The 12774-nt window shown below is 48.1% G+C and overlaps 1 protein-coding gene across 8 annotated transcripts in view; it reads right to left on the bottom strand.

The window, feature by feature from the left end:
• The window catches only part of AUH (AU RNA binding methylglutaconyl-CoA hydratase), a 144788-nt gene that overhangs the window by 20014 nt on the left and 112000 nt on the right, over nucleotides 1–12774 (bottom strand). The window lies entirely within an intron of this gene.

The raw sequence follows: 12774 nt of genomic DNA, 5'->3' as shown, positions 1-12774 counted from the left end.
ATGATACAAAAATGACTTGCAGTTTTTAAATTGTTCTTTGCCTCCATTTATTAATTTTCAAAGTAAGAAGGCAGTTCTCTAGCACCCTCCAAAGGTTATGAAAAAGTTTTTAATCTTTTGAGAACCATCACAAACTTACAACTTTTAACATAGTTGAAGTATTAGACTCCACTGCAGTTTTTACCTTTATTGATGCTCCAACCCCCCATCTTTGGTCAGTGGGAACCTACTGGGATTGGCTCTAGGCTCCTACCGACACGACCTTAAGAGTCTTTCCTAACTTCTTGTTACCTGGTGCCACAAGTTACTCTGAGCTCATCCGGAACATCTCCTCCCTAGACCTTGAACCAGCCACTTTCCCAACACCCTGGTTCCTTTTAGTGGAGCTGCGTTTAAAAATTTCACACCTCTGCTTGTACCACAACCAAGCTTACTCACAACAGCCATGATTTCACATGCAGGTTTCGTAGAGTCTTTCAACAATTTTGCGTTGAGTTTCAAGACTCCTTCAAACAAAGGATGAGCACTGAGGACGAGCATCCACAAATGGACAGGGGGGTGATTCTATGGCAGCCTGGACTTCACTATGTAATGCAAACAGGTCTTTGGTATTTTCATTGTCCGCTTTAGTAAAGCCAGCCTCTTTGACAAGATCTGTAATTTTATTACTTTGATTTAACCACTCCTGTGATACCTTTTGAAGTCAACCACAAAATCTGGGGACCAGTCTTCTCAAGGCTGCACTTGTGACTGCACGGGGAGTGAAACTGGGGCCCTATTACAAACGGAAAACGAAAATGGGCGGGCAGTCAGCAGTCAGCGCCCCGAGTGGTAAAGCAGTGCGAATCACGTAACAAAACACTTTCATCTTTGTATATTATTTGGAGAGAATGAAAACATACTTGAAATACCATGTTCCCGTTCAAAATTGTTCGATCATTTAATCCATCATGTTGAGAAGGTATCAAGAAATCCCATCCCTCCAGGCTAATACTCCCCTGGGATTTGACCACTTTTATTAAAACAAACTCAGAGTAGCAACCTCTGTACCATCAGCAGTGGCTTAAACACAGCAAGTCTGCTTTTGCCGCAAGACCAGACATGCAAACTTTCACACCGTCTGGGGGATTCCTCCCTACGCCCTGCTGGCAGCAGTCCGGGACCGCCGGCGTCTCCCGGACCAAGTCCGAAACTGATGGAGCCAAGCGCAGATGTTACTTCCCTTTTGTTCTATTTGCATGTATTTAAATAATTTAAAGCAAGCTTGATTTGACATTTCACAATCAGTTATAATGTAATGTGTCAATAACAGAACATAACCTACGGTTTTGGATTGTAAATTATGTTTTAGTAGTATTTACAAGGTGAAAAATTCCAAGTTTTTTTGTTTGTTTGTTTGTTTTTTGGGTTTCTTTTTAGCCTTTATCTTTCCCTCCTCTTATGACTTCATGAAGAAAGAAGCCATGCTAATAAAGGGGGACACATAAAAAATACTTTAAGTTGAAAGTTAATGTAGATACAGCATCAAGGGCATTTTGTCAATACAGTTAGAAGTGATCTCTGACTCTTAAAGAAGTAAACACCACTTCTGAATTACTTCTAAATCCTCTCTCATAAATAGAAAGTCCCACGTAAGGTTGCATCCCCTTGAATTGTGGAGGAAACGCTGCAGAAAAATGTTAACTTCGGATTAAACTGCAACTGACTGCCGCAGAATTCTGTTGCAGGGCGTTGGGCAAGCACCTTCTTGACAGACCTGGGCTCGATGCTTGCAAAACGACCTCCTCTTGCTTTTACAATGGAAGAGGAGTGCGATGTGAACAAACATGGCATGTTTACTAGTCTCATAACAGATCATGTCACAGTCATACAAAAACCTTAAAAATGGCTGTCCTTCCATCTGCGGCCAGTGTTTAAAGTGCTGTGAGATATTCTATTTCCCGAGGCTTTTTACTTTTTACATTGTTGTAAAGCTATGAGATAAAACACACACACACGCACAGAAACAAAACCGAAATAAATGAGAAGGAAAGCCTGCCTGGGTAAACGCCAGCGCCCACCTAAAGCACAGCAGCTTGAGCTCCGCCAGGCTTACGCCACAGAAGCACTCAGCGAAAACGTGAAAAAACTTTTTAAGAACTGGGGCACAGAAAGGAAAGGTGGGCATCAAAAAATTTTTTTCCAGAGCAAAAAAATTACGCTGACTGGCAGCAAATTAAACCTTTTGCGGTATAGCCGTGTTATTATCTTTATAGAAAGTTTTCTTGACTATCAACCCATTTGCTGCTAGGGAAACAGACTAAAACAACTATTTTTGAACGTTTATATACACTTTTTATAACAAATCCTTGAAGTATGGTTGTATCTTCTTTTTTTTTAATTTCTGAATAATATACTGTCAGATACTGCACGAAAAACAGTATCTTACTTTCTATAATGATTTTAAAGACCGATGTCCACCAGCAGCCCCGCACACTCCTCTGGCCCTCTTTGCACCTGCAGGGCCTCTGAACTCGGGTCCCTGGCAGCTCCACGGGGTTGCTGGAGGCCTCCTTTGCAGGGACCGCTCTCCCACGCCAGCACAGCCAAGGGGGTAGGCGAATGACGTATGCCAGGCCAATCGAATTATCTCTTGCAACCTGGATCACGGATGGAGCAATGGAGGAAGGAAGGAAACGGCTGGGCTCACCAATTCAAGCAAAGGCTTCCAGGCAAGCCTCTCCACAATCGTGCTGCCAGATGACAACTTTCTGTGACAATGGGTATGGTCTGTGTCTGGGCTGTGCGATGCGGGAGTCACCAGCCACGTGTGGCGACTGAGCACTTGAAACGTGACTAGCTTCAATTTTAAGCTTTACTTTTAGTTCATTTTAATCAACTAAATGTAAAAAGCACATGTGGCCAGCAGCCACAACACCAGACAGCCCAGGTCTAGCGTTTCCTGCCCCTCGGCTTCTCATGAGCTCTGTTTTGGTTGCAATATTTGTTTCTGTTGCAAAACCAGAGAAACTCTGACACCATCTGACTTACAGTTCACTGTACCAAGTACCGTCTTACTCAGCGATGCAGCCGAGGCACAGGTCTGCGGGCTCCCCTGCAGCTCACCTGTCCGGCAGGAGGGCGGGAGGCAGCACGTGGCCCATGGAAGACGTGATCCACAGTCTAGGTGGCCTCACACCCAAAAGCACCAGGAAGCAAACGAGCCGCCTGCTTTCATAACACGGCTGCGCCGTAAGCAAGAAAAGCGGGTGCGTCAGCAAGACGTCGAAATGGAGACCTGGCTAGCAGTCTTCAACATAAACCTGGCCCAGGTCTGATCGAAGCTCAGCACAGAACTCGCCCAGAGGAAGTAAAACTGAAAGAACGAAGTGATCCGATGAATTCTTCTGTCTTCTGATTTCCATCCAGTAGCATGCACTTACTGGACAAATTACTAGATTTGTCCAGTAAATAGAAATTAATACACTAATAGAAATTTCCTACCTAGAGTAAAAATTTTGTCATAATATGCCACTTACGTGTGACTGTTTTATATGTCTTTTCCACTTTTATCTCTAGTTATTTATATAAATATGTTTTATATATTACATATGGCAAACATATGTGGTTTAGTCACTTTAGTATCCACATCACAAGGACTATGACTAGGCCAGATAGCTCCTCCCTTTTGAGATTATTTATAATATGCATATAACTGTGGTATCAAATGAACATAAATATGCATACAGGTGTGTATGTTCATGACAGCCTTAAGGAAAATTCTTAATTTTCTTAAATACAGTGGTATCTACTAAAACTACAATGTTTCATGTTTACCTCACTAGATAAGTCATATAAATTAAATTAAATATAAATCAAGTCAAATCTAACAGCTTGATGTCTCTTAAACATTGAAAGCAAACCGATTATGCGGTGATGTTCCCTAAGCCGAGTGGGTGGTGATGTGGGTGGAGCATAAAGCAGGCAGTCTGTGCTTCAGAACAGTTTCATCTCTAACAATTAAACAAGGACCATATCAATTATTTCATGTGCATTGCAAGTCACCTGAAAACTCCGTGGCTTAAAACAACAAGCATTTATTCTTCCTGTGGGCCAGTGATGGCTGTGGGTCGGGTGTCTGGGGAGGCCACAGGCCTCTGCGTCCAGGCTTGCTCACGCGACTTCTGGCAGATCCCCGTGGTCCCCCTCATGTGGGCCAGTCCTCAGGGCGGCCTCTCGACAAGGCAGGTGGCTCCCTCCAAGGTGAGTGATTCAAAAGAGAGAGTGCACAGCACGGAGGACACAGACTTGTAATAACCCACCCGAGAGGTGACTTCCCATCTCTCCTGCCACGTTCTGTTAGACAGAAGTGAGCCCCTGAGCCCAGCGTCCCGAGGGGGGGCCCACACGCGGCGTGAACGTTCAGAGGCCGCCCAGCCCGCCACACAGTCTAAGGCTGATTTAGCAACACACACTGCAAAGGTCACCGTTTCTTCTGCCCATTATCCCTTTACCGAAAAGCAGTTTTTTCCCCAGAGCACATTCAGACTATTTCCCAAAACTTTAAAATGATCTTTCATTCTTTCACAATCAGGGAGGAGGTGCATAGAACATGTTAACCAGTACCTTTAAAAAATAATGGGGGAGGGGGGGAGTAGGGAGAGAATAAAATGGAAGACGTTCCTTCTGGAAAGCTCGTCCCAGGAAAAACACGGCTTGCTACTGCAATCAGCAGAGAAAATGACACCCGCATAGCAAAGGTGTTTTCTCGCCTTTCTAAAGCGTTTGACTTCATGGATCAGCAGAACAAATGGACGCTCTGTATCTCATCAAAACCGGACCCTGACATTTTCATTAAACGGAGAGAAAGATCTAACAAAAACACTTAAGATGGAAGTGGAAAATCCTCCATATGCAGATGTTTTCTCTCTGGATAACACAAAGCTTTTGGGCAGGTGCAGAACGAGTAAAAACATCTTAGAAGAAACAATAGAGTGGACGTGAGGACGTGAATTTTTTTGCTTTTTCTCATCACAAGCAGGTTGTGTAATAAAAATCTGAAGATTCTGGCATAGCAACACCATTATTAACAGATAAACAACCATTATTCATTGCGAACTTATTACATACTCTAATTTAACACAAAATTTCTTATAATTTTGGCAAGAGTCCTATGAGGCCACTGCGATCACCATCCTTGCGACAGATCAGGAAACCAGAGGCTCAGAGAGGCGAAGCAGCCAGCTCGTGCTCCCAGTAAACCAGTAAGTGAGGGTGAGTTAGGGATGTGCGGTCCGGCAGCCCACCTGCTTTTCCCAGGGGCAAGCCACCTCCCCGACCAGACGCACCGCTCCGGGCAGTTATCCTTTGACGGGGCAAGGCCTTGGTGGGGGGTTAGTCTAGCAGAATAATGTAACTTGGTAACTGAAACAAAAGGAAAAATGAACTAGAACCCATTGAGTCTTTTTTTTTTTTTCCAATTCGTTTGTTTTTAGGGGGCAGAGGTAATTCGGTTTATTTATTTATTTAAATGGAGGGACTGGGGATTGAACCTCGGACCTCGCACATGCTAGGCACGCGCTCTACCGCTGGGCGATATCCTGACCCCTCACTGAGTCTTGACAGCAGACACAACGATCAAAGGCAGAAAGTTTCAAATCAAAAGCACCACACAGGGGTCAGTTTCCACCGGGAAAATGTCTCTGGAAAGAAATGAATTACGACACAAGGCCCCACGAGGTGCGAAGCACGCACATGCCCATCTTGGTGGCAGCTCTTCCTCCCCCTCCCTCTCTGCTCCCTGATACTGGCCCACCTCTGCTTCACCCTGTGGTTACAGGACGAGGCCAGAGGCATAAAAGACGTGGAACTGACCACAGGGCACAGACCCCGAGATGCCGCTTGTCTGGGCCAGTGTGGCCATGCCTCCACCCCGGCCCTTCCTGAGATCTCTGTGGACAGCCCACATTTTTTTTTCTCTTTAAACTTTGAACAGAAAAACAGCATAATGAGCAAAATGAAATTTTAAAAAGACACACTATTTCACAATGGTTGAAACTATAAAGATGAACTAACTAGCACTGCTCCTTACTGGGAGAACCACGGAACATTTTGTGAAATGACAGTGTAAGATTTTATCATTCAGGGAACTACTCAACAACTGTTTCATATTAAGAAAATGGGATGAGCCATTCTTCAGAGCATATCCAAGCAAGATGAAGCAACTCTAACTTACTGGAAACAAATTAACTTTGTAAAATCTATCCAGCATCGAGTCAGGTTTCCGTAACTCTAAGTCCCATTGCAAGAAAAACAGAAACCCCTTAAAAAGCAAATAACCTTCTCCCCACACCCCAGAACAAAGTAAAACAAACGTATGCCATAAAATTTAAATCCCTTCCTAAACCAGCAAGTAAAGCTGCCCACAACGTATTATAATAAAACCCATGTATCTGCCCACATCTATTTGCTTCTTTATGCCCAGCTGGCTAATTTATGACAGTCACCTGATGTGTACCTTTTAAATGTTCACTGTACAGTATCAATACAATATTAATCTAAATAACAAATCTTCCCAAATAAAATGCTGGGGAAAACCCCCAAACACTGGCCACCTGTAGACTCCCTGGTTATTCTTTTTGCTCCTAGTGATTCAGCTTGTTCATAAATGAACAGAAACTTCAGCTGCAGTTTTAATAAGTGTGTTTTTTATATATTAGAGTTTCATACTTCAAACTACATGAAGGCACAGCTGGATGTAAGATATATACAAAATTAACTTGTCTAAAGGCTGACACGCCTTTCCTTCTACCCATGTCTCACACCTAACTTCTTACACACGCAGCTGAGAATAAGATGGCCAGGATGAGACAGGCTGGCCACTCCCCAACTCCTCCTCCCAGCGTCCCGATCACACAGCCACACACGGGAGCTCCGCAGAGGCAGCCCCCCGCCCCTGTTCCAGGAGAACATCTGAAGGGACCTCTAAGCCAAAACAGGTATTGATTACTGCCACCCTAGCAAGAGCAACGGGAGTTCTGTCACCACTGCTCTGTGATGCGTGGCTTACGCAACAATGGACACCCCTCAAAAACTAAAGTTTGAGACACAAATATTAAAAATTAAGCCACAGTATTTTGAATGAAAAAACTCTTTAAACACTGGAAACATAATATACACTGATTACAAGTAAACGTACACTGTGGACTTTTCTAGGGCAGGTATTTGGCTAGTCCATAGACTCGCGTTAATAAGCAACAAAAACGAGCTGAACAGCCAGTGACGCAGGCAAGAGAGGTGAGGATGGAAAGAGCGAATCGAGGGAGGAAGTGGCACCATCTTACGATGTCATCATCCAGAAACAGGCCAGGGAGCGCACACGGCAGACTTCAAGCACGGTCGCAGCTCGGTGGGACTCTGAACGCATCTCACCCCAGACGCCACACGGGGCAGAGGTGGCGAGCGGACAAAACCCTGTGTCAGTACCTCCTCAGACGCCTTTCCCATTTGAAGAAATGGGGGTAAAGGCAGCCCCATGAAAAACTTTCAAAATCCAAGCACTTTTTGATAGACGGGGGCCCTCTTCTCAGGCTGCCCCACAGAATGGGGAGACAGCCACTCTGGTCTTTACCTGATTAGAGGGAAGCTGGAGAAAGAAGGCAGAAATTCCCATAAGCACCTAACCACTATCACCTTCAACGCTTAGCAAGGATTTGGTGACAAGGCAGGCAAAAATAAAAATAAAGAAAAGACCAGAGAGCCCAGGGTAACTGAGCAGGGAAGATGCCCACGTGCGAGGTCTGTGAAATACTCATTGCCGGTTACCCTGCTCCCCAGAAGCAGAGCGTTTCTATGAGACCGTTCGCAAGCCGAAACAGCCTCACAAAGCCAGGAAGCCACTGCCTTGGGACACGTCTTGCTGGTGGATGCGCAGAATCAGTCAAGACAAAGCGCCGACGCTCACAGACACGACGCAAAGGGGCGGCAGCTGGACGTTGAGGTTCTGAGCCCGGTTCCCAGGGAGGAGCTTGGTGGCACCACTCTCACCACGCAGGGCGCGAGCCGCCTCTGTCACGGCCTCTGCGAGACAAACCCTAAGTGCCATTTTCATTTCTCGTCTTGTTTTCATCAAAGTGGAAATCCTCTTTGGATTTCTTTCGGTTCGCGGAAACAGGTACTAATGTGGGCCTTTTGGTCTCGTGCTGATCTCGTGTCTTCTGGAAGTTATCTAAAAGTCAAGTGGTATAAATGGGACTTTCAAAAAGTGGGGGGAGACCTGTACTTGAACGTGACACCTGCCGAGAGGAGCACACTCTGGTGGTAAGTGACTTGCAGGTAATAACGCATCCTTCCACCCTCCTTGTAAAGAAGGACGTCATTACCCTCCACACAGAAAGGATAACAGAAGCCCCACATCAGGGCTGGTGATAAGGCCGCGGTCGGAACGCAAGCCTGGGCAGCTGCTCCACCGACCACCCTCTCATTCCCAGTTGTCTCGGGAGATGCCCTGGACCTCCGGCCCTTCCCCAAACACACACGTGCATATGCGCAGTTTTCACCTTTCCATCCTTTCTATCTGAAGCTGGCAAGAGTGCACACAGGGCTGGAGATGGGGGATGAGGACAGGGGCAGAGCCGGTGGACGCCAGGGACCTGCTATGCCAAGATCCCAGGCCCTTGGCCCTGGCTGGGGAACAAAGGGCACATCTCATGGGAAACGGTATGGCCTGACGAGGGGAGGGAGCCCTGGGCAAGCCTCTAATAAAGCCACGTGATGGACTGCCGTCAGCCCCTGCTGGGCAGTCCCTGCCCTCCCCGTCTCCTCTTCTCATCCCTGAGGTGACAGGAAAAAAAACAAGCAACACTCAGCCCTCAACGCGAAGTTCCCTCGCTGTGTAACAGAAAAACAATCCTGACAGGCTCCCGATTAAAAAAAAAGTGGGAGACGGAAAAGGCACAGCATCCTAACGCTACAAAAGTGCGCCAGCATCCTCACTGCTCAGAGCTAACCGCGCGAGTCACTCACTGAAGAAAACAAAAGCCACAGCACGCGCCGAAGACGCGGTCCTCCAAGGAAGCCAAACGCAAGAACCAAAGGGAAGCTTAGATAATTTCCAGAAGACGCGAAATCAGCACATGAGACTTAAAGAGCAGCGGTAAGTCAAGGGACTGAAAAGAGTGACATTGCAGAGCTAAGCAAAGCACCGAGGGACAAAATTAGCATCATCACAGAACGAATAAATGAATCAGGAACAGTATGATAAAAGAAGGAAGGCTGAAGGCATGTTGCCAAAGGCAGGATACTTGCAAAAAGGGTAATACACGCACACGCAGTCAGAAGCCAAGCAAATAAACATCAGAGGGACACTGTTTAACAAAGAAGAGCGCTGTTCCTGGCAGAACGGAAGACAGAGGGTTGTGGATGGAAAGCCACATGATGGGGACGGCAAAGCAGAAAGCTGGAGAGCCTGGGAACCTCACGGTCATCGCTCAGCAGCTGAACCACGCCAACCACCGCCTTCCCCAGACTTCGCCCGCGTTGAAACCAGGCTCTCCGTTACCCGGCTCCTCCTCCCTGGCTCCTCCTCAAGCCTATGGCCTCAGCACACTGTTCTTTCCCCTTCCGGGTCTGTGTGGCCTACTGTTCCCCCTGCCGGGACCCTTCAGCTACATTCTCGCCAGGATCCTTAATCCCAAGTCTGCTCCTTAACCCTGCCATTCCCTTCATCTTTCATGGCGCCCATCTGGCAACTCTGAGCCACAGTAAACCGCCCTTTTACCCCCTCTGGTTCTGCATCTGCACAGCACCACGCCGCTGCAGGAAATCAGATCTATGGAAAGGTACTATGGTACCCGGAGTTCAGTCCCCAGGGCCGGGGAACAACCCTGGTCACGGGAGGCCTGGGGGCAGCTGGCTGCTCCGGTACAGATGACCCAGCACGGCCCCGCACCCTCGCCCAGCCTCAGCACAGGACAGCGTCTCTCCTCGCCCCTCCCCGGTCACACACACTCTCTGCAGGATCCCTCCCGACCTCTCCGCTCCCTCCTGGCCCATCAGTCTCACCCTCACGCACGCACACAAGCCTGCGACATCTCACCTCCCGTTTCTCCATCTCCGGCCCCTTTCCTCACCTGCCCTTTGGTCTCAGGAGGAGGAAGTGCCCCTTTTCCAGTTTAAAATGAATCCCTCTGTTTCCACCAGGGTCAGAGGTCGTGGGTCACCACGCTGCAGCTATTCTCCCTGTATTATCCACCCCACCTGCTTGCTGTGTTTTCTCTCTCTGGCTGTGAGCGTGCTTCCTTCATTTCCACAGATCAGAGGTTCACTAAAACACGGCCCTTTGGTGACAGGGAGCCTGGCAAACACGTAAAACATAAGGGCACAAATCAGCATTTCAAGGATGACTTTTTGCTTGTCTACCCGACAGCGCATCACACACTTTAAGCCTATTCACAAACTGAATTCACATGTTTTGTTATTGTGGTTTTAACAAATGATTTGTCCTGATAACAAGACACATGAGATACTTCAGGCTGAAAAAACATCTGTTTCAAGGAAAGGAAAATGCTGGCTATAAAATAGCTGTCTGGGTTTGTCTTCTCATTAGATTTCTCAAACAATTCTGAAAAGTTGTCCCTCAAAACGAAGAAGTACAATCATCGATTCTGGATTAAAACCAAGGATGGTGTAAAAGGAAAAGTTGACGAGTGGCATCCAAGGTAAAAAAAAAATAAAGTCAAAGAAGCTCGGCTGCCGTCCTGAAGCACTGGGTCCAGGTGCCCCCGCCGCCCCGCCCCCCAGCGCAGGCCGGGCAGTCCTGTGACCGGCGTCAGGAAGTGGTGCAGAGGGCAGGGGCGTCACCAGCACCTGCAGGCCCCCGCCTACGCTCAGAACACGCTGGCACCAGCGGCCTGCGGGGGACGGAAGGTGGAGGTCGGAGGGGAAAGGCTGAGTCACCCCGGTCATCCCAGAGGGCCCACCCTGGACCAGGCAAGCGGGTCAGCCCCCAGCACGCGAGCGCGCCCAGCAGGACCTGGCCCGCCCCAGGCGCCCAGCCGGAATCCCTTATTGTTTTGAGGCACCTACTTTCAGAGCAGACTGTTACACAGCATCGCTGTGGCAACACACAGCTGGGACCCGGGCAGACCCTCCTGGGGGAACAGCCATTAGACATAAAGAGGGGCACATCTGCATTTAACTTCCCTGAACCGCGTACTGAGAACGCAGAGTAAGCCCGCAGTAAGCAGGGAAGTTCCGATCCATCCTGTCAGGAGCCAAGAGATGCAGCGGACAGAACCCTGATCAGGACATGGACAGAGGCCCAGCCTGCACGGCCACCTGCTCTGAACATTAAGCCTTGCTGGGACACGGCCACCACCAGCAGCCAGGACAGAGGACGCACGGCCTGCAAGGTCTGACGAACTTACCATCTGGTCCTTTATACAAGTCTCCCCACGCCTGATACACGTGATTAGGAAAAACACAAATAACAGGCTTGACCTAAAGACCCCTGCGCCCCATCTACTGGTTTCCAATTCATGGGCAACATGGATGGAACCTAAGTGTACGCCTGGTCACAGAGGAAACGTAACAAAGGCCAAGTAACTCGTACGAGCTGGTCTGTATGCTTTGCCTGCAGTATAACAAAGGTCGGATCAAACAGAAGTCTCCCAGAGCCACCTGTGCTTCAACGGTAAACGCACACAGATACGTTAAATGACAGGGAAACGCGGTAAGGCAGCGACAAGCCAGACAAAACTTCCGAACAGCTGACTTACGTGCGAGAAAGTACCTAATATGGTAAAAATCTGAATCCTTCTAAAATTCATCTATAAATTTACTGAAACACAAATTTAAAAAGGCTAACAGGCTGATGACAGCTCTGAGACGGGGATGAGGTTACTCGGATCAGACGATTTTCCCACTGAAGACAAACATGGGAAAACATCCAGTTTCAGGATTAAAAAAAAAGACAAAAAGAAAGACATCGAGTTAAAAGTCCTGAAGACCCAAAAGAATAGCAAGGAACGTCCAGGCCATTTGAGGGATGAACGCCAGGACTCCCAGGAGTGAGCAGAATACAGGAGCCGCCACGTCACGTGTGCCCCAAGCCACTTACAGCTATCACAGCTCAGGCGCTTTTCCCAGGGCCCAGGGCCACAGGGACGGAGAAGTCAGGGCCCAGAGCCTGATCGGGGAGGCCAGAGACCCCCCACCACGCACGCAGGGCTTCACAGGACACTGTTCTAAGGCGAAGGCAGACCAGCTCTCCCTCCTCATCACCACAAAGGACCACACGAGAGGCTGCGTGGTGATGAAGAGAGCAAGAGAGGGAGGGGGGAAAAGAGAGAGAAGCTCCCTGCCACTGCGAAGTTCTGCTCACCAGTGTCACAGAACCTGGACGCTCGTGGACCCTGCAGAACAGAATGTGATCTGAGGGATCCACCGGCACTGCCCTGGGGCAAACAGCACAACAGACACAAACCTCTGGGCGGGGGGACGGTGGGGGATGGACGGACACATTCATCCCACATCGGAGCCTGTGAGTAATTTTTCACAGGGAACGGCCAGCAAGCAATCAGATATTCAGACACAAAAAGGAAAAGACAAGAACAAGAACGAATACAAACAGTAAAGGAAGACTCCCGTGCTTCCGAAACTGCACGACCAGATACGTATTTTAAAGCAACGACATTTACCGTAAGTAAGTGAGGAACCCGAATACATTCTCAGGGGACAGAAAACGAGGGACAATGAGATGCCAGGTTTCACAGTGAACCAAACAGAACTTCTAAG

Source organism: Camelus bactrianus, chromosome 31, assembly GCF_048773025.1.
Source record: "Camelus bactrianus isolate YW-2024 breed Bactrian camel chromosome 31, ASM4877302v1, whole genome shotgun sequence".
NCBI lineage: Eukaryota > Metazoa > Chordata > Mammalia > Artiodactyla > Camelidae > Camelus > Camelus bactrianus.
Note: the sequence above shows the minus strand (reverse complement) of the source record. Positions and strands in the feature narration are given on the sequence as shown.